Source organism: Syngnathoides biaculeatus, chromosome 20 (genome assembly GCF_019802595.1).
Source record: "Syngnathoides biaculeatus isolate LvHL_M chromosome 20, ASM1980259v1, whole genome shotgun sequence".
Lineage (NCBI taxonomy): Eukaryota > Metazoa > Chordata > Actinopteri > Syngnathiformes > Syngnathidae > Syngnathoides > Syngnathoides biaculeatus.
Window position 1 is genome coordinate 16,515,183 of NC_084659.1, and position 27,256 is coordinate 16,542,438.

At 42.6% G+C, this 27,256-nt stretch overlaps 10 non-coding genes across 10 annotated transcripts; 5 read left to right on the plus strand and 5 right to left on the minus strand.

Moving 5' to 3' along the window:
• Positions 1-1,322: 1,322 nt before the first annotated feature.
• Positions 1,323-1,395, minus strand: trnav-uac (transfer RNA valine (anticodon UAC)). Its single transcript has one exon. It is a non-coding gene; the product is annotated as a tRNA-Val (tRNA).
• A 1,300-nt stretch (positions 1,396-2,695) lies between these two features.
• Positions 2,696-2,767, minus strand: trnah-gug (transfer RNA histidin (anticodon GUG)). The gene has a single exon. It is a non-coding gene; the product is annotated as a tRNA-His (tRNA).
• Positions 2,768-6,029: 3,262 nt separating this feature from the next.
• trnap-ugg (transfer RNA proline (anticodon UGG)) lies at positions 6,030-6,099 on the minus strand. Its single transcript has one exon. It is a non-coding gene; the product is annotated as a tRNA-Pro (tRNA).
• A 4,173-nt stretch (positions 6,100-10,272) lies between these two features.
• trnac-gca (transfer RNA cysteine (anticodon GCA)) lies at positions 10,273-10,344 on the minus strand. The gene has a single exon. It is a non-coding gene; the product is annotated as a tRNA-Cys (tRNA).
• Positions 10,345-14,311: 3,967 nt separating this feature from the next.
• Positions 14,312-14,384, plus strand: trnaf-gaa (transfer RNA phenylalanine (anticodon GAA)). Its single transcript has one exon. It is a non-coding gene; the product is annotated as a tRNA-Phe (tRNA).
• A 113-nt stretch (positions 14,385-14,497) lies between these two features.
• trnaf-gaa (transfer RNA phenylalanine (anticodon GAA)) lies at positions 14,498-14,570 on the plus strand. The gene has a single exon. It is a non-coding gene; the product is annotated as a tRNA-Phe (tRNA).
• A 119-nt stretch (positions 14,571-14,689) lies between these two features.
• On the plus strand, positions 14,690-14,762 carry trnaf-gaa (transfer RNA phenylalanine (anticodon GAA)). The gene has a single exon. It is a non-coding gene; the product is annotated as a tRNA-Phe (tRNA).
• A 5,348-nt stretch (positions 14,763-20,110) lies between these two features.
• trnad-guc (transfer RNA aspartic acid (anticodon GUC)) lies at positions 20,111-20,182 on the plus strand. The gene has a single exon. It is a non-coding gene; the product is annotated as a tRNA-Asp (tRNA).
• Positions 20,183-22,730: 2,548 nt separating this feature from the next.
• trnap-agg (transfer RNA proline (anticodon AGG)) lies at positions 22,731-22,802 on the plus strand. Its single transcript has one exon. It is a non-coding gene; the product is annotated as a tRNA-Pro (tRNA).
• A 3,514-nt stretch (positions 22,803-26,316) lies between these two features.
• trnac-aca (transfer RNA cysteine (anticodon ACA)) lies at positions 26,317-26,389 on the minus strand. Its single transcript has one exon. It is a non-coding gene; the product is annotated as a tRNA-Cys (tRNA).
• Positions 26,390-27,256: the final 867 nt, after the last annotated feature.

Below are 27,256 nucleotides of genomic sequence, written 5' to 3' on the forward strand. Positions count from 1 at the left end.
TGTAGGGACTTTGAATGTTGGGACGATGACAGGAAAAGCTCAGGAGTTAGTTGACATGATGATTAGAAGAAAGGTTGATATATTGTGCAGCCAAGAGAGCAAGTGGAATGAGAGTAAGGCTTGACGTTTAGGTGCAGTGTTTAAATTATTTTATCATGGTGTTGATGGGAAGAGGAGGTACGTACGGGAAAGGAGAGGAATGAAGATTACCCGAAGTAAAACTGAATATATGTGCGTGAATGAGAGGGGCGGAGGAGGAAGAGTGAAGCTCCGGGGAGAAGAGATAGCGAAGGTGGACGACTTCAAATACTTGGGGTCAACAATACAGAGCAATGCAGACTGTGGCAAAGAAGTGAAGAAATGGGTCCAAGCGGGGTGGAACGGTTGGCGGAAGGTGTCTGGTGTTCTATGTGACAGAAGAGTATCCGTCAGGATGAAGGGCAAAATTTATAAAACAGTGGTGAGGCCGGCCATGACGTACGGATTCGAGACGGTGGCCCTGAAGAAAAAACAGGAAGCAGAACTTGAGGTAGCAGAAATGAAGATGCTGAGGTTCTCGCTTGGAGTGAGTAGAATGGATACGATTAGAAATGAGCTCATTAGAGGGACAGCCAAAGTTGGATGTTTTGGAGACCAGGTGAGAGAGAGCGAGCAGATTTTGATGTTTTGGACATGTTCAGAGGCGAGAGAGTGAGTATGTTGGTAGAAGGGTGCTTAGGATGGAGCTGCCAGGCAAAAGAGTGAGAGGAAGACCATAGAAAAGGTTGATGGGATGTTGTGAGGGAAGACATGAAGGCATTTGGGGTTAGAGAGGGAGATGTATGAGATGGGCTTAAATGGAGAAAGATGACACGTTGTGGCGACCAATCACTGGACAAACCGAAAGAAAAAGATTTTGTTTTTGTGCCTCAACACTAATTCCTCTAGTGTTGTTTTGAGTTCTGTTTTTCACTTGAACGTAAATTTCCAATGAAAGTCAGACCTGAACACTTTTCTTTTTTTTTGCAGTCAAACAACATCGTAGTTTCCAGTGTAGCACTTATCTCGTTTGCCCCGTCCTTCCTTCGTTCCTCCAATCCTTGTTTGCTTTCTTCCTTCCTTCTTTCCTTCCCTTCCTTGTTCCAGTGTTTTTGCCTGCTTCCTTCCAACCTTTTTCCCATCATTTTATCCTTGTTTTTCTTCCTCAATTCATTCTTTGCTTCCCTGTTTTTCCTCTCTTCGTCATTTCCTGTTCCGTTCCTTCGTCATTTTAATGTGTGTTCCTTCCTTCTTTTCTTCCATCCAACAACAGCTCTCTCACGAGCAAGCAACAAAAGACTGCCTGTTTCCACCCGGTCTCGAACCAGGGACCTCTTGCGTGTAAGGCAAACGTGATAACCACTACACTATGGAAACACCTGCACTGGACATTGAACTAACTTTCACGCCGTCATAAAATCATGTGACTTTTGTTTACGTCACCATATTGCCAGTAAAACAAAGCATTGTTCAATGCTAAGTCCGTTGAGACGAAACAAAAATATGTCTTATAGCAACGACACCAAGAGTTTGTCCAAGACCGTTAAACATTTAGAAGGTGATGATAAATGAAGGTACATGGAAACATTAGAGACACTTGGCGTAGAGGATCCATATATAATACTGAAGTCGATGTTTTTGCCAATAAAACAGGTTAATCCACAGAATTGTCAATCTTGATCATCACTTGAAGAAACAAGTTTAAGAATTTGCCTGTCACGACCCCGAGACGAACTTGGCCCGTGCCAATGAAAGCACTCCAGCCTTACCACTAGACGATCTGATGAGGCATTCCCGAAATGGGTCAGTCCTGGATCATTCAACCTTCTCACTGCAGCCAACAGCTTTATACAGACAACTTTTGTGGCAGTTTCCACAAAGCTGTGATCGCGTAGTAGTTAGTTCTCTGCTTTGTTGCCACGCAATCCTTGTTCAATTCCGGGTCACAGCAGTTATAAAGTCCCTCAGTCGCCTTTTTCGATGCCGTTATTTGGCGGGTGTGGGACAGTGAAAATTGTATACATGGGTTTGCAGAAGATGCAGTTTTGTGAAGGGCTAGTGGCGCAATGGATAACGCGTCTGACTACAGTGCATAAGATTCTAGGTTCAACTCCTGGCTAGCTCGGTTGTGTATTTTGCATGTGGTATCAAAACCAGTTCAGAATTATGTTTTAGGTATGTTCACCTTAAATGTCTTCTTTGAAGGTTAGATCACAAATATATATATATTTTTTCTTGATACCTCAAGAACTCCTTTATCAACCGCATCTTCCATTTTAAAGTAATTACATACAGAGATGCATCAATTGAATCATGAAATATGTCTTTCTGCAGCAAACGACCTCACACAGGTGCATCTGATTCAGGATAATACATGGAGTGGAGGTGGACTTTTCAAGGCGGCCTAACAGGTCTTTGAGAGTCAGAAATCTAGCTGATAGACAAGTGTTCAAATACTTATTTGCCTGTATCACACAAATAAATCACATACAAATACACACGTTGAATTTTTTACATTGGATTACAGTGTTAAAAAAATTCCATGCTAGAATTTTGAATTTGTATTGTGATGGCAATGAATTAACCTTCCATAATTGTCTTTAGTTCATTTATTTTTGTAATTCTAAAGGGATTCATGCAAATATCAACCAAAGAATCAGCTTCACAGATTCGCCCCTGCCGTGACCCGGATTCGAACCGGGGTTGCTGCGGCCACAACGCAGAGTACTAACCACTATACGATCACGGCTGTTGAAAGCTGCCAAGGTTGTCTTTCTAAATCTGTCACCATGGCAACAAGGCTGAAACCCTGCAGGATGCTGAGCCAGCACCAGTGAAACTGAAATGTTTTATCTGCATGATCATAATCAAGTGAATCATCTCAACATTTTACTGCGTTCCTAAAAATATTCATTAATATTTGATCCAGAATACCATCCCAACCGCTTTTGGATTCATGTCACTCCCCACATCATCCTATTATTTTATTTCATAAATAAACATTGAAACTCTAATTTATGAACAATTAGAGTCATTGGTATATTCTTCAATTAAATATTAACACACTGCAATAACTGTCCTGTAACTGCAATAATGGTCATGACAAAATTAAAAAGTATGAAAGTTAAGACAAATCCGAATGAATTGGGCGGCACGGTGGGCGACGCTGTGAAATTTTGGCCTCACATTTCTGAGGACCAGGGTTCAATCCCAGTCTCGCCTGTTTGGCGTTTGCATGTTCTTCCTGTGCATGTGTAGGTTTTTCTTTCCTGGCACTCCAGTTTCCTCCCATATTCCCAACACATGCAACATTAATTGGACACTCTAAATTGTCTCGAGGTGTGATTGTGACTGTGGCTGTTTGTCTCCATGTGATTGGCTGGCACCCAGTTCAGGGTGTTCCCAGGCTCCTTTTCATCGTATGAAGCTGCCTTGAGTGGAAATGTCTGCATATATTTTGTTGATGACTGGTGACGACCTTTCTTGCGTGAGGCTTGCAAGGATGGGATCATTAATCTGCAGTCTTTGTGTTATTTTTATAATGACATCCTGCTCATCCCATTCCATAAATTTGCTTGAAACAAAAAATAACAGTAGATGTGTGAGGCAACAACATTTTGGGGTATGGGCTGTTGTTCATGCGATGCAACAAAATATGAAACACTACCAACCTTTACAAAGTGGTGTTTAGAAAGCTGAGCTTAAGAAGGTGTTTTTTTCATTTAATTTCTTGAAAAGTTTTAATTTTGAAGGTGAGGGGGTTCTATCTGAGAGCAATGATGTATAAAATGACCAATTACTGCCATTTCATAAAATGGTAGATTCCTTTTCCCAGACCAGCTATACCAATGCTTTTTCATGTTTGACTTTGTTGATACAAAAAGTCCTAAAAATGTAAATTTTCTTGAGCATGCATGCTTTTTGCCCAATGCTTTAGTGGTGTCAATATCAATTACGTGAATGATTGTTTGAAACAGATTGGGAGGAATCTTACTTTTGGTGGTAAAATGTGTTTGTGATTGTGAATAAAATGTACATCCAACAGTGAGGCTGGCTCCATTTGCTTATACAACAAATCCATTTCCCCATTAAAAAGAATTAAAATGTCTTTTATCCATTGGAATCCCCAAAACAAAATTCTGGCAAAACAAAACAAGAAATGACCCAAGTGACAAGGCCAAAGTGAAAAATTTCAAATTTGGGCACTGTGGATGATCACAAGCAGACGGCCTCTTCACTCCACGATCAGATAGTGATGAGATTGGGTCACTTTCTCCTCACTCTGATGATGATATGATTAAAAAGTCCAAATGTGATGTCATACTGATAAAAATCAATGGAAATGTTCTGTGTGGGAAAACTTTAGCGAGTAAAAGCAAATGACTCATGAGAAAACACACTGTTGAGAATCCATTTTCCTCCTCAGTTTGAAATTCTTGAAGTCATGGGCTCAGAAACAAATTTGCCAGTGAGAATCGAAGTGGTCAAGAAGCTTTTATTAAATGTTAATGTTTGGTATCAAAAGTAATGACATACCATTTGAGAAAAATTGGCAGAGCAGCTTGATTTGACTGGCAATTTGGCGCCATGCAAATTGTTACGTCACGTGCACGAGCTCTATTCAAAAAGCCTCCAGTGGGCAAATGTAATAAATTCGTACTGGTCCCGAAATACACAAAGGTATGCATGCCTTGTTTCCCAATAATTTTGTGTCTATATGAAATGATTGATTGAACTAGACTGTAAAGAAGCCTTGACTTTTTGTGGTAAACAAAAAGGTGAAGTTGACGAAACCCTGATCAGCTAATGGAAATTTGGGCAAAAGGTTTGAAAACTGGACTTCTCAAGGTCACAAGTAATTGAAAAGCATACCACAAGAACAAGGCCCACAGAAATGAAAAAGATGATCACCTGTCATGCAGGCCACTGTTTGATCGTGGCAAAGGATTCCTGGCCGTTGACATTTCCAAAGAGAGCTTGTCGGGAATTTCAACCTCAGGACCTCTTTCAGTTCTGCTCTCCTTAAGAAGTGTTCCGCAAGAACAACAACCAACACAAAAGAACAGATGACTTCGTAAGTCATCACGAACAATGAAGCACATAACCACATAATTTAATGATCATTTGGATGACACCACAAACAAAAATGGACCCTTTACTTACTACACAGGCTACCTTGAGAAAGACAGCAAGGTAAGACTTTCAGAGCAGAACTGAGCCATTAGAGACTGCATAGCAGGGATCATCCGGGAGTTGAACCTGGGACCTATCACATCCAAAGCGAGAACCTTAACTCTAGAGCAAAGAGCCACTTTGTCCCTTGAGCCACTCTCATCCCAAAAAGCTTTACAGCCTTGGAGGGCCGCGTCATCTCCTCTGTCACCCACCAAACACAGGTATGTAGAAGTACCTCAGCTAGCTTTCTTCGTGTTGTTGTTGTAATTTTAATTATTTACTTGTTTAATGTGTGTTTTCTGGAAGGTTAAAATGTTTTGCGATTTGTTACGTTTTGCACTTTCAGGCGACTGTAGTGCCGGACGCAAATTCGGCGAGTGAAGCAATTTGCTGGTCCTACTAACAAACGACACATGAGCAACAATTTCAGTTCTGTAGAAGTGGTGTTGTGATATTCTTTTGATCCGCGTGAGGTCCCTGTTTGGAAACAAAACAGCTCGGCTTGCTTAGCGGGAAGAAGAGCCCGTCGAGAAGCAAAGGATAACATTAACTATCTCCCCGTCAGGGAATCGAACCCCGGTCTTGAAGTGTTATAGAGGGGGAGTGGCACTAAGGACAAACAATAACAGCATCTTATATGGACCAAGGCGATTTGATTTTCTGAGGAGTTGGTTTAGATGTTGAGATTATACATGCAGGAGTGGCCAGACTTTTTTTTTTTTTCTCCACAAGTTGCACTTTTTAAGCACTCTGTCGTGTTCGACCAGTGGCGGGGGGTTGTATGAACGTATAGACCATGCAACAACACAGAAATTGTCAAAGAAGAACTTTCATATGGGCTCGTCCGGGATTTGAACCCGGGCCTCTCGCACCCAAAGCGAGATCATACCACTAGACCAACGGGCCGCTAGATCCAGCACTTGATGTTTTTAGAATCATGGAATCAGACCAGGCGGTGGCAACCCATATTTCTTGATCTTTTTCGCGCTGCTCTTGTGGCTTGCTCGAGCTTTTTCAAAGATGGATGAAATTGGAAAAAGATGGGGGAGGAAAATACATTTTTGGTTTTAATATGGTTTCGGTGAAAGGTGAAATATTAAACAAAATTATTATACTTCATTCCCGACCTTTTTTTAGCACCATCCTCGTGGCTTGCTGGATCTTTTTCAAAAACGGATGAGATTGGAAAAAGATGGGGAGAGAAATAATTTTTGTTTTTGATATGGTTTTTGTGGAGAGCAAATATTACACAAAATTATTCTACTTTATTCCCTGCCTGACGGTGGCGGTTGAGGGCTGCAGGATGGGAAATGAGATGTGAGGTGGGCCCGAAGAGGTGAGGTTTGCAGCCAGACTCTGTTGAGTGCAAGAGGACCAAGAAAGAGAGAAAGAAAACATGCAAACTCAGCATGTGGGTAGATGTTTGCCAAGTCTTTTCATTAATGATTTTTATTTTTTTTTTTTATTTTTACACTAATGCTCGACAATTTTTTTGGTGGTTTCAACTTTTCACATCGACCCAAATTAATGGGCCTGGACTAATGGTTTAGCTGGACTGGCACCATGGGGAAACCAACCAAGTAGGTTCAAGACCCCACCCAAACTCACTGCTGTTGTGTCCATGAGCAAGAACAGATACCCTGAACTGCTCCCCAGTTGCTCCAGTGTGTTCCACTAACAAGTGTGTGTGTTCACTGTGATGAGTAAAATGCAGACAACAAATGTTGTGTATATGCTTGCAGGTTTATGAAAATAAAGATGAGTCTTCTATTTCCTCATGAAAACCTGATGACTTCTTCCTCCTGGATGTGTTGGTGATGACTCTCTTTTCTCCAACCATTCATCTATCCATTTTCTTTGCCGCTTTTCCTCACGAGGGTCACACGGAGTGCTGGAGTCGATTCCAGCTGTCAACAGGCAGGAGGCAGGGTACACACCCGAACTGTTTGCCAGCCAATCACAGGGGATATTGAGACAAACAGCCACACTCACAATTACAACCTTGGGCCAATTTAGAGTGTGATGCGGCAGAAAAAGCCACGCAAGCACGGGGAGAACATGCGAACTGAGTGGATGGATATATGATTCTCCTTAGTTGCAGCCCTGATGGTGATCAAGGTCTACAAGATGCCCAGTGCAGTTGTTCCATAGTCTAGTGGTTATCACGTTTGCCTTACACGCAAAAGGTCCCCGGTTCGAGACCGGTGGAAACAGGTAGTGTTTTGTTGCTTGCTTGTAAGAGAGCTGTTGTCAGAAGGAAGAAAAGAAGGAGGGAACACACAAAAAATGAGGAAGGAAGGAAACAAGGTGGGAAGGAAGCAAAGAATGAATTGAGGAAGAAAAACAAGGATAAATCATGTGAAAAAGGTAAGAAGGAAAAAACATTTGAACAAGGAAGGGAAGGAACAAAGATAATGATTGGAGGAAGCAATGAATGAATGAAGAGAAAAAGAAGGAAGTAAACAAGGCAGGAAGGAAGGAAGCAGAGGACAAATGAGAACTGCTGTACTGGAAACTACCATGTTGTTTGACTGCAAAAAAAAATACATGACACTTTTTCAGAAAAAAAATAATTTCATTCTCATTCAGAAGAAACAAGTTTTGAGGTCTGACTTTCCTTGGAAATTTAAGTTCAGGCGAAAAACAGAAATCAAAACAACACTCAAGAGGAATTAGTGTTGAGACACAAAAACAACAAAATCTTAGTGGCAGTCAGCTGCCTGGACGCTCATTTGCTTTCCCTTTCCTTTTCTTGGTTTCCTGGTCCTCGTGCACTTGAGAGAGTCTGGCTGCAGACCTCACCTCTCAGTCCCCCCACTCACCTCTCAAGTCCCATCCTGGCGCCCCCAACTGCCATTGTCAGGCAAAGTAGGATCATTTGAAAATTGTGTCCATTTCTGTTTCCAGCGTTTAGGGAACTTAGTTGAATATTTTCTAAATAATCTTTAATTTCCAGTTTCAGAGTTAAAGCCATTCATGTACAGCACTGCGCACTTCATTTACACTCTCCTTTCATTCCCGGTTGAAGTGTTTAATTAATTAACTACTTAAAAGGGAAAAAAGGAAGATGATGATGATAACTCTTAATTTTAAATTAAGAAAAAAAAATACAAAAAAATAATCTACCATTGATGGTTTCATGGCATGGAAGGAAACCAGAATGGTCGGACAAAACCCACGCAGAGATCAAGCCAACTCTTTTTCGTTTGTGGTTCTGAACCGCTGGGCCCCCGGGGAGAATATTGGCTTCTGTTGGCCGGGAAAGGGATACACTTTACTGGCATGTGAAATGTGCAATGCACTGTGGGTTTATTATTCATATCGTTGTAGTCATGGGGGTGAAAAAGTGTGCACGTGTGAAAACAAAGTAGCTCCGGTTTTGCATTCCCGATTATGTGTATGAATGATCCATCCATTTTCTTAGCCACTTATCCCCACAACGGTCACAGGAGTGCTGGAGCCCATCCCAGCTAACACCACACAAAAGACAGTGCACACTATGAGCTGGTTGCCAGTCAGTCACAGGGGACATAATTGGCACCATCACTGAGCAGGAATCAAACCTATGCTGCCCACACCAGAGTCAGGTGTGTGTGCGTGTGATGTGTACATTACACTAACAATGACTCTCAGTCTCATCTGGTTTTTATTTAATTGTGTAAACGCACCTGCCCTTTACTGCATGTTTGCCCTCTGGCAGTATTATTTATCGTAAATTGAGCAACATTTCATTCCTTTGTTGCTTCCTTAATGTTTTATTAGGATTACATTATTATGTTTTATATACAATGTTACATTGAGGTGTACTCTGGGGGGCTCTGATTTTTTTTTTTTTTTTCTGGGGATCTTGTAACAGGAAACAATTGAGAATCATTGCACAAGACCAACAAGCCAAAGGAAAGCTGATGGGCGGCACGGTACCGCAACTGTAAATCATTTGCCTCATGGTTCTGAGGTCCAAGTTTCATTCCCAGCCCTCCCTGTGGAGAGATTTCATGTTCTCCCCATGCCTGTGTAGCGGTTCTGCGTTGTGTATTTTTTTGGGATGATGAATGAGACGACACACACATTGGCTGGTCTCAACCTGGTTTAATCTTCTCTCTGTATTATAAAAGAGACAGATTCACAGATGTTCACAGATTTCTCTTCACAATTACTCTCAAACTCTTCCACTCAGGAGTCTCACAAACAACAGGAAATATATCACAAAAACAAATAACATCTGATTTAGATTGCAACAGATGAAAAGAATATGAAAAAACTTGCATAAACTCGCATAGCTGTATTATAAAGGAGACACATTCATGGATGTTCATAGATTTCTCTTGGGAATTACTCTCAAAACTCTGCAACATCAAGAACACGGTCACCACGCGGCTTCTGCTGACACTCATTCACACTGCACAAAACACATGGCCACCTACAAATGACGCACACGGACCTCGACATCTCCACTTCTCCAGCTAGCGAGTTTATGTTTGAAATTAATGAAACACATTCAACACCCTGCCTCTGTGACTAACCCTGCTTTGCAAACGTTTTAAAACTAACTGATATTCACATTCCACAACAAACACATTGAAAACCTGAAGGAAACAAAATGTGTATCTTCCACCAGGAATCTCACAAACAAGAGGAACTATTTCTTCCCACCACATGATAAATGTGGCTTCAAATAAAGCACGCAGCCTACTTTCTGTGTTCCTCAGATCTTCCAACAATTCAATGGCATTTTCCCCTACAATGAACATTTTTAACACACAATGACGTTGAAAAGAACAAAAAAGAATAATGACAGAGAAAGTGCTGGCTTTCAAAATAAAAGCGCTTCCACATCGTGTTCCTATTAGAGCACACGATGATCACACCATTACATAAACTCAATAGTAGGGGATATAATTGGCAACAAGACAAGTCTCCTTGCCTGACCCAGTGATTCTGTCAAAAAAGGTTGCACTGTATTTGTCATTCAAGTCACGAGTGGGGGAATTTTCTAACATCTTTGAGAGGAGGCTTTTTTTTGGCTCATGAGATGATCAAAACCAAAAATTCATGCAGTCTCTGAACAAAACAGCAGGAAGGGGGCATCCAGAGTTGAACTGGAGACCTCTTGATATGCAGTCAAATGCTCTCCCACTGAGCTATACCCCCAAGATATCCTGCCACCTCTTAGTTCTGTAGACAATTCAATATTCATCATTCGTTCCAGTTGTAAATTGTGTATGATTGAGATCTGTTTGGATCAAGGGATTTGTGGCTACCCGCTGCACGAGATCATTTTAGTTTAATTCCTGATTGTGAGTTTTACTTCTGATACTCACGTCTCTTGTCGATCTGCTTTAGGACCCTTCCATTGTTCTTGGTCCCTGGACTAAGCTATTGAAAAGTCACTTCTGTGGTGCAAGTCGGACCCTCAAGTTTCTTCGTTCACGATGGGGTCGTTTCCGTTACAGACGAATATTGGTGAAAGTGAAAATTATGTCAGTAGTGACCATGGTAAACACACTCAAATGGTGAAGACTGACCAATGGTCATGTTTCTCAGCTATTTTCAAACAATACAAACATCAACGGTGAAATTTTGAATGACGACAAACTTGGAAGAAGTGGACATGTGGATTTTCACCCATAACTTCAAGTTTACACCTCAGTGACAAATGAAAATTCCTGACCAAACAGAAGTCACACAAATGCTCAGGAGTCAGCTCCAAACCCATGTAATGTTTTTTCTAGTGGAATGGATGTGAATTGAAAGGAGACCCTTTGATATCCATCAGAATGCCAAAGAAATGACCCTGATGTGACTTGAACAATAACCTTCTGATCTGTAGTCAGATGTGCTTCCGTGCAACACAGAGCCATTTACAAGCGATGTCTGTAGAGGTGTAAGCTCAACAGTCGGGTATATAATTGGCAATACAAGTCACTGACAATGCCGACCGGTGAATCAGTGTCAAAAAAGTTTGCACAGAATTTGTCTTACAAGTCAGTGAGCAATTTTCTCCTATTTTTGAGGGGATTTTTTTTTGCACATGAGAGTATCAAAAACTCTGAATTCATGCAGTTTATGAACAATACTTTGGAGGTTCTGCATCTCTGTGCTTCATGGAGTCTTGGCTTTGTGGATGAGTTATGGGTTCGCCATCACGCTCCTGCCTTCAACCAAGCAAATCTGATGTATAAGAACGATACAAATTGATTCAAAGACGATCAAGAGTCGATACAAGGCACGTCTCGACAAGATGATAAGGGACAATCTGACAATCCAGCCTTATTAAAAAAAACAAAACAAAGCAATACACAACACAGATGATGCACAAACACAATAACAATACAAAAAAAAAAAAAAAACCAATCTCTATGTAAACAAGTCTCTTCTGTATGTGAAGGTGTTGTGTGTTGTGTGTGTGGTGTGTTGTGTGTGTGGGCCACACACCCCGTGTTGTGTTTATCACAACTACCTGGAGGAGGAAAATCTGACCACAAACTGAGCAGGGAAAAGGTTTCTCTCAGGAAGTCTTCTCATTTCATTTGCTATTTTTTAAAAACTTTTCCCTCACAGAGAAAATTTTAAGTTAGTGTGACATGTTACATCACGTTGGGACTTTTTATCATGTCGTCATCAGTGAGGAAAGTGTGACATCATGTCATCACTGTCTGATATTGGAGCTGCTCATGATCCTCCAGTCCTCAGCTTTGCAGTTTTCCACTTTGGCCATTTGGCTCGGGCCACATTGCTTGAGTTGAGAGCATTGTTAATAAAAGATTGTCAAGGTCGAAAGACATTCATTTCTTTTAATGCGGGGAATGGATTTGATATCCTGTACAAGGAAATTGAGTCATACTTTATTTATTGCTTATACATTTGTTATTTTATAAGATTGCTGGCATGGTGGATCAGTTGGTAAAACATTGGCCTCACAGTTCTGAGGTCCCGTGTTCAATCCCGGACCCGCCTGTGTGTAGTTTGCATGTTCTCTCCCTGCCTGCGTGGATTTATTTCTCCGGGGACTCCGGTTTCCTCCCATATTCCAAAACATGTAATATTAATTGGACACTCTAAAATGCTCCTCAGTGTGATTGTGAGTGTGTCGGTGTCTGTCTCAATGTGCCCTGCAAGGGGCTGGCAACCAGTTCAGGGGGGTACCCTGCCTCCTGCCCGTTGACAGCTGTGATAGGCAACAGCCCTCCCCGCACCCTTGTGAGGATAAGTGGGTGAAGAAAATGGGACGAATGGATGGATTTATTAAATATCACAAATACACTTGGCAGTCTACTAACCCCCAAATTCCAGTCTTATATTCAATCAATTATTTGCTCATTTGATGATGCTATCACAAAACATTGGACAAAATCCATAATGTTGAAAGTATAGGTCTTCATGGTTCATATTTAAAAAACTTTTTGGCTTGATTGTGGTTGGGCAATTTTTTTCTGAAAAATTAAAAAGAAAACAGCTTACTTGAGTTACCAAACACGGTGGTGTTAATTTGGTAATTTATCATACCATTGCTGGATATATATCATTCCACCACATGAACAACTCGATTACCCAAAAATTATGTCATTACTTATTTAATATGTGGAATAATCTATTATTTGGGTGTCATCATTAAAATCATATGAACATGGTGGCCCGAGTGCCACATCTTGCAGGCCTCATGCATGAAACAAAAAAACGGTCAACAATCATCACCAAAATTTGGCTCTGGACTCTTGACAACGTCATCAACCTCGGAAAGTATTACAAACTCACCCCAATATTTGGAGATAATATGGACCAATAAGGGAAGAACGGTGGGGCAACTTGTTGAGCGTTGGCCTTGACAGTTCCGAGGGGAGCGTTCAAATCCCAGTACTGCTGTGTCAGTCACATGTTCTCCCCTGTGCCTGCGTTGGCTTTCTCCAGATTCTGCTGTTCCTCCCAGGTCCGAAAAACACTAAATTGCCCCTGCATGTGTTTGTGAGTGGTTTGTTTGCTTCTATGTGCCTGTGATTGGCTGGCAACCAGTTCAGAGTGTACGCTGCCTCCTCCCTGAAGATTGGTGGGATTGGCTCCAGCAATAGTCCCATGACCCTTCGTGAGATAACGCGGCTCAGAAAATGGATGATCAGATATACCTTGAAGGGTTACCTTGAGAAATATTTAAGTTATTAAACTGAACTTGAATGGAATTTATTTTCACAGTGTCCAGAAATTAGAGCTCTTCGTGTTACGGTGAATTTTTTCAAACGGATATTTTTTAGGGTGAATATTATTGCACAAAAAAATTTAAGTGTTTTTTTCGTGTTGGATTTCAATGGTTAAAACAAATCCATGTTAAAAATTTGAGTTCATACTCTAATGGGTTGCCAAATTATTATCCATATTTGTTAATATTTTTGTAATTTACATACTTTCTTGTTGATTTGGTGTTTTCTGGAAGGTTAAAATGTTTCAAGATTTGTTATGTTTGACTCTTTCAGGTCACTACAGTTAAATGTAATTCACCGAGTGAGGCGAGTTGCTGGTCCTGGTGATTGACGGTACATGAGCAACATTTTCAGTTGTGGAAACTGGAGTTGTGATATTCGCCTGATCCATTTGAGGTTCCTACTTGAAACAAGGCTGCTTGGCCTGCTTTCCAAAAAAAGAGCCCACCAAGCAAAAGGTGACAAGGTGTTAACTCCCCGTCGGGAATCGAACCCCGTCTTCCGCGTGACAGGCAGAGATACTGTCCACTATACTAACGAGGAGACTCTGTACGGAACTTGTTTCCTGGTGGTTTTTTTGGGAGACTTGTGAAAGGTCCCTGGTTCAATCCCTGGTTTCAGCATTTAGACAGAATTAGTGCTTTTTTGGCTCTTATGAAACATCTGGTTTTGTTTTGCGGCATGTTTTGGTTTTTGACAGAGTGTCAACCAGCAAACAGTTACTCCACTCATGGAGCTGAAATATCTCAGTTGGGAGAGCGTTAGACTGAAGCTCTAAAGGTCCCTGGTTCAATCACTGGTTTCATCATTTAGTACAGAATTATGTGCATTTTTTTTGGCTCTTATGAAACATCTGGTTATGTTTTGCTGCATGTTTTGGTTATTCGACAGGGTTGCAACCAGGCAACAGTTCCAACCCTCATGGAGCTGAAATAGCTCAGTTGGGAGAGCGTTAGACTGAAGATTTAAAGGTCCCTGGTTCAATCCCTGGTGTCAGCATTTAGTACAGAATTATGTGCTTTTTTGGCTCTTATGAAACATCTGGTTTTGTTTTGCGGCATGTTTTGGTTTTTACAGAGTTGCAACCAGGCAACAGTTCCAACCCTCATGGAGCTGAAATATCTCAGTTGGGAGAGCGTTAGACTGAAGATCTAAAGGTCCCTGGTTCAATCCCTGGTTTCAGCTTTTAGTACAGAATTATGTCCCTTTTTTTTTGCCTCTTATGAAACATCTGGTTATGTTTTGCGGCATGTTTTGATTATTCGACAGGGTTACAACCAGGCAACAGTTCCTACCTTCATGAAGCTGAAATAGCTCAGTTGGGAGAGCGTTAGACTGAACATCTAAAGGTCCTTGGTTCAATCCCTGGTTTCAGCATTTAATTCAGAATTATGTGCTTTTTTTGGCTCTTATGAAACATCTGGTCATGTTTTGCGGTATGTTTTGGTTCTTTGACAGAGTTGCAACCAGGCAACAGTTCCTACCCTCGTGGAGCTGAAGTATCTCATTTGGGAGAGCGTTAAACTGAAGATCTAAAGGTCCCTTGTTCAATCCCTGGTTTTAGCATTAAGTACAGAATTATCTGCTTTTTTGGCTCTTATGAAACATCTGGTTTTGTTTTGCGGCATGTTTTGGTTTTTACAGAGTTGCAACCAGGCAACAGTTCCAACCCTCATGGAGCTGAAATATGTCAGTTGGGAGAGCGTTAGACTGAAGATCTAAAGGTCCCTGGTTTCAGCATTTCGTACAGAATTATCTGCATTTTTTTGGCTCTTTTGAAACATATGGTTATGTTTTGCGGCATGTTTTGGTTCTTTGACAGAGTTGCAACCAGGCAACAGTTGCTCCCCTCATGGAGCTGAAATAGCTCAGTTGGGAGAGCGTTAGACTGAAAATCTAAAGATCCCTGGTTTTAGCATTTCGTAAAGAATTATGTGCTTTTTTGGCTCTTATTAAACATCTGGTTATGTTTTGCGGCATGTTTTGGTTATTCGACAGGGTTACAACCAGGCAACAGTTCCTACCCTCGTGGAGCTGAAATAGCTCAGTTGGGAGTGCAATAGACTGAAGAGCAAAAGATCCCTGGTTCACTCCCTGGTTTCAGGATTTACTACAGAATTATGTGCTTTTTTGGCTCTTATGAAACATGTGGTGTTGTTTTGCGGCATGTTTTGGTTCTTTGACAGGCAACAGTTTGTACCCTCATGGAGCTGAAATAGCTCATTTGGGAGAGCATTAGACTGAAGATAGAAAGGTCCTTGGTTCAAGCCCAGGTTTCTGCATTTAGTATAGAATTATGTGCTTTTTTTGGCACTTGTTAAACATCTGTTTATATTTTGCGGCATGTTTGGGTTCTTTGACAGAGTTCCAACCAGGCAACAGTTCCCACCCTCATGGAGCTGAAACAGCTCAGTTGGGAGAGTGATAGACTGAACATCCAAAGGTCCCTGGTTCATTCCCTGGTTTCAGCATTTACTACAGAAGTATGTGTTTTTTTTTTGCACTTATTAAACATCTGGTTATGTTTTGCTTCAGCCTAAGTGCAAGGGGGCCACGGTGGAGGTTCGCAGAGGTGGGAGTTCAATTGCAAGCTCTGTGGATGAGTATTTGCTTCCGAGGTTGGTGTCTCCCAACATAAGCGGCATGTCCATGTGGCGGAGTGGAAGGCAAGGAAGGTAGAGAAGGTAGAGGGGGTCAAAGGAACGAAGCTCTGGAGTGTGGGGGAGGTGCAAGAGCTGATCCTACTTCCGGCAGAGATGGGAGGCAGGGGAGCAATTCTGGGGGCTTGGGGAGTTTGGAACGAAAGCTACCACCGACAACTGCAAGTTCCATGTTCTGATTCTGGCAAAGGGGGTGATGGAAAACCTGGCTAGATTGAAGAACTGCACGGCCCCGGGAGCAGACAGGATCAGCAAAAGGGCACTGTTGCACTGGGACCCCCAGGGTGAGCAACTGGCATGGCTGTTCACGACATGGTTGGTCCGTGGAGTCATTCCCCGGGCTTTCAAGGAGTGCCGGATGTGGCTGTTGCCGAAGTCCAACGAGCCGGATGAATTACGGGATCCAACTGAGTGGCGTCCCGTGACGATAGGATCGGTGGTTCTGAGGCTGTTTGCGAGGTGTATGACGATGAGGCTATCGCGAGCCTGTCCTCTGAACCCCGGACAACGCGGTTTCCTTGCTTACTCGAGTGGGTTTGCGGATAACCTGGTGATCTTGTCCGAGATCATCAGGAACTCGAGGTCTGAGGGGACTCCGCTGGCAGTTGTGTTCGTGGATTTTGCGAAGGCTTTTGACTCCATATCTCACGAGCATATCCTGTGTTCTCTGAGAGAACGCGGTGTCGATGAACATGTTGAGTTAATCCGTAACTCATATGTGGACTGCGTGACCAGGGTATCTTGTGTTGACAGCCAAACACAGGCAATAAGCCTACAAGTTGGAGTGAAGCAAGGTGACCCAATGTCCCCACTGCTTTTCAACTTGGCCATGGATCCGCTTATCCATGGGCTCGAACAGGCCAGATCTGGGCTATAATGGGGCGATATGTCTATTGCTACACTAGCCTTCGCTGATGATCTTGTGCTGGTGAGTGGTTCGAAGGAAGGCGTAGGGAGGAGTCTGGCGATGCTGGACCACTTCTGCGACTTAACAGGGTTGAAGGTTCAACCCAGCAAGTGCCACGGGTTCTATATGGAGCGAGGAGTGGTGAATGACTGTGAAGCCTGGAGGATCGGTGGAACGCCTATACACATGAATCCTCCGGGTGAATCGGTCAGTTACCGAGGAGTGCAAGTAGGACCCGTGCATGGCGTCATAACACCTGACTTAACACCACTGATCCAGAGGTGGATCCAGAATATTGCCGAGGCACCTCTTCAGCCCTCACAGAAGCTGAGGGTTTTAAACTCATTCACCCTCCCGAGGGTTATTTATCAGGCGGATCTCGGTGGAGTGCCGGTTTCCAAGCTAGCTCGGATTGATGGGATCATCCGCCGGGCAGTGAAGCAGTGGCTCCATTTGCCACCGTCCACGTGCAATGGGTTGCTGTATTCACGATGCCGCGACGGCAGCTTGGGCCTCCTGAAGCTCGGCAGACTGATTCCAGCGATTCAAATCAGAAGAATCGCAAAAATGATCAGCTCCACCGACTACTGGACCCGCGTCCTGACATCCAAGCCAGTAACACAATCGGACTGGGCAAAGTTGTGGGTGAACACAGGCGGGAATTCGGAGAGTGTCCCTGGAAGGGGCGTGGGGAGCACTCTCCAGGAAGACTCGGGTGGGCCGCTGGTATGTCCAGACTGGCAAAGGGTCGAAAACGTAGTTTGGGCTTCATTGCAGGTACAAGGTGTGGGGGTTGCCAAATTTCGAGGGGACAAAACCAGTAACTCGTGGCTGGCTGATCCGACGGCTGTAGGGTTCCGCCAGAGATATTGGATAGCTGCCCTCTTGTTGAGGGTTGTAGATGAAAATTGTGAATGAAGTGTCCAGTGCTGTAAACAAATGGATTTAATGCTGAATTGGAAATTAAAGATTATTTTAAAAATATTCTACTAAGTTCCTGAAACACTGAAACGGAATGTTCAAATTATTCTACTTTGTTCCCTGCTTGACGGTGGCGCTTGTAGTCTGCAGGATGGGATTTGAGATACGAGGTGGGGGGGCTTAGAGGTGAGATCTGCAGCCAGACTCTCTTGAGTGCAAGAGGACCAGGAAATGGTGCAAATGTGCTTGTGTTACGATATGAACAAAATACAAGTGTGTTCGAGTATTCGTCAATTTATTTATTATGGACTTGCAACAAAGCCAGCTCCTACACACAGATGCAACAGTATCTTCCTAGAAGTGGCCAAGGACAACTCCATCATAACCAAAGAATGTGCCACATCATCACCAAAAACTGTACCTTTGTTCATTTCATCTGCTCACCCATCCTTTTGACCTTGTGTGTTTTCTAATTAAAAAAAGAGTACGTGAGAGGCTGGCTCAGAACGTGTTTGGAGTCTGTAACTGGCCTTTCTCTCACGTCCTCCTGATCAGAAGAAAGACGACTTCTTGTCTGTTATTTGTGCAATTATTCCAGCAAGTTAGGTGATAAACCTAACAAAGTGCTCTCTCATTTTTGTTTCTTCAGGGTCTCACATGCCCCTCGAACTGCGACATCGTAACGAGACCCCCAAATTTTTTCTAGAACTTGAAAACTGCACTTCTCACAGCCAAAATTAATGAAGAAGCATACTGCAAGAACAAGGCGCATGAGCACTTGTCATACTGGCTGTTGAAATTTCCAGAGATCTTATTGGAAATTTCAAACCCTGGACCTCATGGAATCCTGGTCGCCTTGAGAGTATAACCCAAGAACAAGAACCCACAAAGAAGAGCACATGACTTCATTCCTTGTCAAATGGGCAACAATGGTGTTTTAAATGATGGAGATAATCGCATATCTCATTGATCATTTGACTGGCACCCAAAACAAGGATCGTTTGCCTTCAACCAACACAGGAATGTTCAATGACCCCTCTGCTTGCTACAAGGGCCACCTTGAGCAAATGAAAAACTTGTTTTATTGCAGCATACTGAGCAACTACAGATGGCCTAGCTGGGCTTGTCCAGGAGTTGAAACCACGACCTCTCAAACCCAAAGGGAGAATCATACCTCTTGACCAACGAGCCACATCAGTCACCACCCCCGTAAAGTTTCGCAGGCCTGGATTGGGTCACCTGCCAAACACCAAACAGTGCCTATCACACTCCTCATGTCCGGCAATCACCCTGAAACCATATCCCTCTTTGTCATTCCTTCCTCTGGGATGCCTGTGGTTCTTGGTCTTCCCTGGCTTCAAATTCACAAGCCCACAATAGACTCTACTCATTGAACTACAAGTGGATGGAGTCCTCGCTGTCACTGCCACTGCTTGCTTTCTGCTGTTCGAGCCTGCTGACCCAGAAGACCTCTCTCCAGTTCCACAAGAATATCCTGACCTCTCACCAGTATTCAGTCAGGATTTAGCAATCGCTCTCATGAGTACGCTCACTGCGGAGGATGTCGTTCCTCTGGGAAACGAATCACTCATCGTACTCATACTCGGCAGATCACAACCAAACGAATCAGTCTTCAGTTCCTTAGTAGACCAGTTCACGAACGAATGACTCTGTTCACTTCAGTCCCTCCTATTCAGGACATTCATGAGGGTTGATGCCATTGTCCAAAGTTGAAAAACACATTCCACAAGTTTCCATCATGGCACATCTCAATAAATGATAATGATGTCAAAAGTTTCATTTCAATTCAAAAAGTGAAACTCATCGAGACTCACCATTTTTTTGATACATGTATAATTTTGATAATTATATCTTACAGCAAATGACAAATCCAAATGCACCACTTCTAGAAAGAAAAATGTAACAACGTATTAAGAAACATAAAATAGATACATTTTTATATCTAAATTTAGCCATTAATTTCCCCTCTGAAAAAATTATTTCCAAGTGATTAATTAATATATGTGTGAGACCTGAAATCAAGTGAGTTTTCTACTACCATATTCATTTTTTTTTAGCTGTTTCTGATTACCACAACTTTGGAAAGAGTTACGCACACAGAATATTTTCAAACAATATTATATTATGGTAGCATTCGACTCAACATGTCCAATGTGACCAGCACCTCATCTACAACAGCGGAGACCGTCTATTCCCGGGAAACAAGGGCAACGGTCTCCTCGTTAGTATAGTGGACAGTATCTCCGCCTGTCACGTGGAAGACCGGGGTTCGATTCCCCGACGGGGAGATAGTTGATGTTAACCTTTGGTTTTCGTGGGGCTCTTCACGGAAAACAAGCCGAGCAGCTTTGTTTCCCAACAAGGACCTCACGCAACTCCAGTTCTACACATCTGAAATTGTTGCTAATGTCCTATCTGACAGCAGGACCAGCAAACTGCTTCACTTGCCGGAATTGCATTCGGTAACTACAGTGGCCTGAAAGTGCCAAACTTAAACAAAACACAAATATACAAGTAATTAATTGCCATCAGAGTATGAGTTAAAATTTCTTTCTGGAGCCAATCTGAGCAATCTTCAAGGAGGAGGCAGCGTACACCCACAACTGGTTGCGAGCCAATTGCAATGCACATGGAAACAAACAACAGTCAATAGCAATTTAGAGTCTCCAATTGTGTTTTTGGGATGAGGGAGAAAACAGCAGTGCCCTGAGAAAACCCATCCAGTCACAGGGACAACATGCAAGTTTGACACAGCCGGGGTCAGAATTTGAACCCTGATCCTTGGAACTGTGAGGCCAACGCCCAAGAGGTACCACACCGTGCTGGTGTATAAAATATTGGGCTCATTGTCGTAATATTTCAGAGGTTAAAGCCGCCAAGAGTAGAGATTGCTTAAATGTTGGTGTTGATTGTTGACAGTTTTTTGGTGAGTGCATTAGGCTTGCAAGGACATGGCACACACCCACCGTGGTTTTACACAAATTAAATAAGTGATTGACATAATTTTTGGGTACGAGCTGTTGTTCATTTGGTGCAATGATAGCAATGTACGATATCATGCCAACTTGAACAAACCCATTTGGAAACTCAAGTACTCAAGTAAGCTGTATTGTTCTTTTCATTTCCAGAAAATTTCTTGAAAAAAAAAGTGATTCAAATATGGACCCATACTTGGACGTAAAATTATGTTTTTTGTCAAATAGTTTAGTGATGTCAAAATCAAATAAGCAAATGAATGATTGAGTAGTAGTGTATTTGTGATCTTTAATAAATGACACTTGTTAAAACAGTGAATTTGACTCAATTTGCTTGTACCGTATATCAAAGACATTTTCCCCATTAAAAATGATGATGTCGCACTCTCATCACTAATGAAGAGATGATGAAAGATCTAAACTCCCACGTCACACTCACAACAAGCGATGGAAATTATCTTTGTGGGAACTCTTTTACCTGGATAACTAAATGGCGCAGGAGAAGACACACTGGAGAGAAACCTTTTCTCTACTCAGTTCGTGATCAGATTCTCTCCTCCATATTGTCCTGATCAACACGATAGGGGGTGTGTGGCTCACACACACACACACACACACACACACACACACCACACACACACACACACACACACACACAGGTACACAAAAGTTTCAGTTTTCATGTGAAAATATTTACCCAGGTCTGTGCTAACTCTGATTCAAATGTTGATGTTTCTAGAATTGGTATGGGTGGTACAGTGGATCAGGAGGAAAGCACTGGCCTCACAGTTCTGAGGTCCTGGGTTCAATCCTGGACCTCCCTGTGTGGAGTTTGCATGTTCTCCCCTTGGTTGCCTGGCTTTTCTTCTCACATTCCAAAAAAACATGCAACATTAATTGGGACACTCTAAATTGCCCCTAGGTGTGATTGTAAGTATGGTTGTTTGTCTCAATATCCCCTGTGATTGGCTGGCAATCAGTTCAGGGTGTACCCTGCCTCCTGCCTGTTGACAGCTGGAATCGGCTCCAGTAACTCTCCGTGACCCTCGTGAGGATAAGCGGCAAAGAAAATGGATGGATGAATGGATGAAGAAAAGAGTCACCACCAACACATCCAGGAGGAACAAGTCATCAGGTCTTCATGAGGAAATAGAAGACTCATTTTTGTTTTCATGACCATGCATGCATTTACACCAAATTTGTTCTCTGCATTTTACTCATCACAGTGAACACACACTTGTTAGTGGAACACACTGGAGCACCGGGCAACTGAAACAACCGGGGAGGAATTCAGTGTATCTGTGTCTTGCTCATGGACACAACAGCAGTGAGTTTGGGTGGGGTCTTGAACCTACTGTTGGTTTCCACATGGTGGCAGTCCAGCTAAACCATTGGTCCAGGCCCATTAATTTTGGTCGATGTCAAAAGTTGAAATCACCAAAAACATTGTCAGGCAATTAGTGTTAGGATAAAAGAAAAAAAATCATTGATGAAAGGCCTTGGCAAAAATTTACAGTTTCATGTTTTCTTTCTCTCTTTCTTGGTCCTCTTGCACTCGAGAATGTCTGGGTGCTAACCTCACCTCTTAGGGCCCCCACCTCACATCTCAAGTCCCATCCTGCAGACCTCAACCGCCACCGTCAGGTAGGGAATGAAGTATAATAATTTTGTTTGATATTTCACCTTTCACAGAAACCATATTAAAACCAAAAAAACATTTTCCTCCCCCATCTTTTTCCAATTTCATTCATCTTTGAAAAAGCTCGAGCAAGCCACAAGAGCGGCGCGAAAAAGATCAAGAAATGTGGGTTGCGTCCTCCTGGTCTTGTAGAATGCTTCTAAAATGAGTATTGCCTTTTGTGGCTCGTTGGTCTAGGGGTATGATTCTCGCTTAGGGTGCGAGAGGTCCCGGGTTCAAATCCCGGACGAGCCCCGATAAGAGGGTTTCCTTGACACTTTCCAATTGTCACATGATATACGATGTGTCGAAAAGGTTAAAACTTTCCAGTCAATCACAAGGCAGTTGTGGTCTATCATGATGGTGTGCTGAGAAAAAAAAAAAAAACATCAGCTGTTCTTTTTTTTTTTTTAACTTTAGCTCACCACGCATGTGCAAACAACGACAGTACAGGAAAACACGCTGTCAGCGAGTCCCGCCCTATTTTCAGCCCTCGCTTAAGAAATCTTCTCAAACATGACATTGGATGCTATAGTCAAGAAGACAAAAATGTATCACTTTCATACGTACGAATGTAAGGCAGACTTCTTTTTCACGATGTCATTGTTGAAGTGCGATTCCCTCTTCTGCCAGTTTAGGGATTTGTGGAACGGCATCTTCGAAGTGTTTATGGAAAATACGACACTGACATTCCGCCGAAAAGCAAGCTGAGAATGAGGAAAGTGAACGAACTAAAATCCCAATTGGCCGCACAGCAGTCACTTTTCACACAATATAGATGAACAGCGAAAGCCGCCACCATCATTTCCGGGTTCATCACATCACACATAAAAGAGAGTTAGTTGACTCGTTCTAATCTTTTAAAAATAAAGTGCGAATCTTATCTTCAATCGAATCTCTGCACCTGTAAATGAGTACAGTGACACGGCACTGTGAAGCCATTGCTGACGTGTGGAAGGACATCGGAGATTGTGAGAGTTTCTCACTGCAAAAAGGTGAAGCTAACAGAAACCTTCTCAGCTAATGAAAATTTGGGGAAAAGGGTTTTTCTGGGACTTGAAAACTGGACTTCTCAAGGTCACAGGTAATCGAGAAGCATACCGGAAGAACAAGGCCCGCAGAAATGAATAACATGATCACTTGTCATACTGGCCACTGTGTGACGACGGCAAAGGATTCCTGGCTGTTGACATTTCCAAAGAGAGCTTGTCGGGAATTTCAACCCCGGGACCTCTTTCAGTCCTGCTCTCCTTGTGAAGTGTTCCCCAAGAACAACAACCAACACAGAGGAGCAAATGACTTCATAACTCAATGATCACTTGGCTGCCACCCTAAACAAGAATGAACGCTTGAGTTTCTACACAAGCCACCTTGAGAAAGACAGCAAGGTAAAACATTACAGCATACAGAGCCACTACAGACAGCTTAGCAGGGCTCGTCCGGGAGTCGAGCCCAGGACCTCTCGCACCTCGCATACCTCTAGACCAACGAACCACATGGGTGGATGAGTGCCCCCAGCCACTCCCACCTCCGAAAAACTTCACGGCCCTGAAGGGCCAGGTCATCTCCTCTGTCACCCACCAAACACTGCCGATCCCGCTCTTCATCTCCGGGAATCACCGTGAAACCACAACACTCTTTGTCACTCCTTCCCCTGAGGTTCTTGGTATTCCCGTGGTGGCAGCGGACGAAACCATTGGACCACGGCCATCAATTTCAGTCAGTGCATAAAGCTGAAATCAAAACAACTTTCACACAATTAGTTTTAAGATAAGTAAAACAAAACCTTTGATGAAAAGCCCTGACAAACAGTTGCTTGCACTCTCAGTTTGCTTTTCTTCTTTCTCTCTGTTTTCTGGTCCTCTCAGGCCCGTCCACCTCAACCTCGGTATAAGTGTTAATGTTTTTGTTTATTATGATTATTGTTGTTATTATGAGCACCAGCAGGAGGCATTGAGGTCACTTGGGGTTATTGAGGGCCTGGGTGTCTTTTATCTGAGATGGTTATCCTCATGAAGGGCGCATGACTGCTGGAGCCTCTCTCAGCGATTGTCAGGCAGGAGGCAGGGTACATGCTGAACCGTTTGCCAGCCAATCGCAGCTTGTAGGATCCTCTATTGTTCAAATGTTGGCATGTAATACATAGCTGTGTGTTTTTCTGGCACTTATTACACCACTGGTCGTGTCCTACAGTGTTTCTGTGTCGGCTCTTTAAATGAATTGCAACCAGTAGAAAGTAAAAGCTCAAGATCTGAGGGTCCTGAGTTATGGCAGTTCTGCTCGCGTTGTTGTGATTGCACCTCATGTTGTGCCTTATGATAGAAAGGTTTAGTAAATGGGCTTTTGTTGTTCTTTCATCTGTCGTATTCACCGCTTTGGATTTTTAGGCCTTTTGATGGAGTTGCATCTAGACAATGAGTCTTAAGACGTGAAGCTAAAATATCTCAGTTGGGAGGGCGTTAGAGTGAAGATTTGAACGGTCCTGGTTCGATCCCTGGTTTCAGCATGGGGGCTTCATACTATGAAATGGAGCCCGGGAACACGCTGAACTGGTTGCTTGCCAATTGCAGGGGACATAGAGACAGTCACAATCACACCTCGAGGAAACGTTATTGTTGCATGTTTTGGGAATATGGGAGGGAACTGGAGTGCCAGGAAAGAAAAACCTGGGATTGAACCCTGGTCCTCAGAAATGTGAGGCCAACGCTTTACAGCAGTGCCCACCGTGCCGCCCAATTCATGCATATGTCTGAATTTCCATACTTTTTAAATTTTGTTACAAACATTATTGTCGTCACAGGACAGTTATTGCAGTGTTAATATTTAATTGAAGAATATACTCATGACTCTAATTGTTCATATATTAAAGTTTCAATGTTTATTTATGAAATAAAACAATAGGATGATGTGGGGAGTGACATGAATGTTGCTTTTCATCACTATGCAAAAGCGGTTGGAATGGTATTCTGGATGAAATACTGATGAATATTTTTATGAATGCAGTAAAATGTTGAGATGATTTACTTGATTATGATAATGCAGATCAAATCTTTCAGTTTCACTGGTGCTGGCTCAGCATCCTGCAGGGTTTCAGCCTTGTTGCCATAGTGACAGATTTAGAAAGACAACCTTGCCGGTTTTCAGCAACTGTGATCATATAGTGGTTAGTACTCTGCGTTGTGGCTGCAGCAACCCCGGTTCGAATCCGGGTCACGGCAGGGACAAATCTGTGAAGCTAATTTTTTTAGTCCTTATGGTTGATATTTGCATGAATCCCTTTAGAATTACAAAAATAAATGAACTAAAGACAATTATGGAAGTAATTAATTGCCATCACAGTACGAATTCGAAATTGTAGCATGGAATTTTTTTCACACTGAAATCCAATGTAAAAAAAAAGTGTGTATGTGATTTATTTGTGTGATACAGGCAAAAAAGTATTTGAACACTTGTCTATCAGCTAGAATTCTGACTCTCAAAGACCTGTTAGGCCGTCTTTAAAAGTCCACTTCCACTCCATGTATTATCCTGAATCAGATGCACCTGTGTGAGGTCGTTTGCTGCAGAAAGACATATTTCATGATTCAATTGATGCATCTCTGTATGTAATTACTTTAAAATGGAAGATGCGGTTGATAAAGGAGTTCTTGAGGTATCAAGAAAAAATATATATATATTTGTGATTGAACCTTCAAAGAAGACATTTCAGGTGAACAAACCGAAAACATCATTCTGAACTGGCTTTGATACCACATGCAAAACACACAACCGAGCTAGCCAGGAGTTGAACCTAGAATCTTCTGATCTGTAGTCAGACGCGTTATCCATTGCGCCACTAACCCTTCACAAAACTGCACATTCTCCAAACCAATCTATACAATTTTCACTGTCCCACACCCGCCAAATAACATCATCGAAAAAGGGGACTGAGGGGCTTGATACCTGCTGTGACCTGGAATTGAACAAGGAATGCGTGTCAACAAAGCAGAGAACTTACCACTACGCGATCACAGCTTTGTGGAAACTGCCACGAAAGTTGGACGTATAAAGCTGTTGGCTGCAGTGAGAATGCTTCACGATCCAGGACTGCCCGATCTTGGGAATGCCAAGTCAGATCGTCTAGTGGTGAGAATGCGATGCTTTCACTGGCACAGGCCAAATTTGTCTCCGGGTCATGACAGGGAAATTCTTCAACTTGTTTCGTCAAGTGATGATCAAGATTGACAATTCTGTGGATTAACCTGTTTTGTTGGCAAAAACATCGACTTCAGTATTATATTTGGATACTCTATGCCAAGTGTCTCTAACGTTTCCATGTACCTTCATTTATTATCACCTTCTAAATGTTTAACGGTATCGGACAAACTGTGGGTGTCGTGCGATAAGACGTATTTTTGTTTCGTCTCAACGGACTTAGCATTGAACAATGTTTTGTTTGACTGGCAATATGGTGACATAAACAAAAGTCACGTTTTTTTATGACGGCGTGAAAGTGGACACCGAGATATAACTTGAGTCAGTGGGTTCAGGGCCCAGCCCAGTTGTTTCCATAGTGTAGAGGTTATCATGTTTAAGTCACATGCAAAGGTCCACGGTTCGAAACCGGGTGGAAACAGGCAGTGTTTTGTTGCTTGCTCGTAAGAAAGCTGTTATTGGATGAAAGAAAAGAAGGAGGGAACACACAACAAAATGAGGAAGGAAGGGAACAG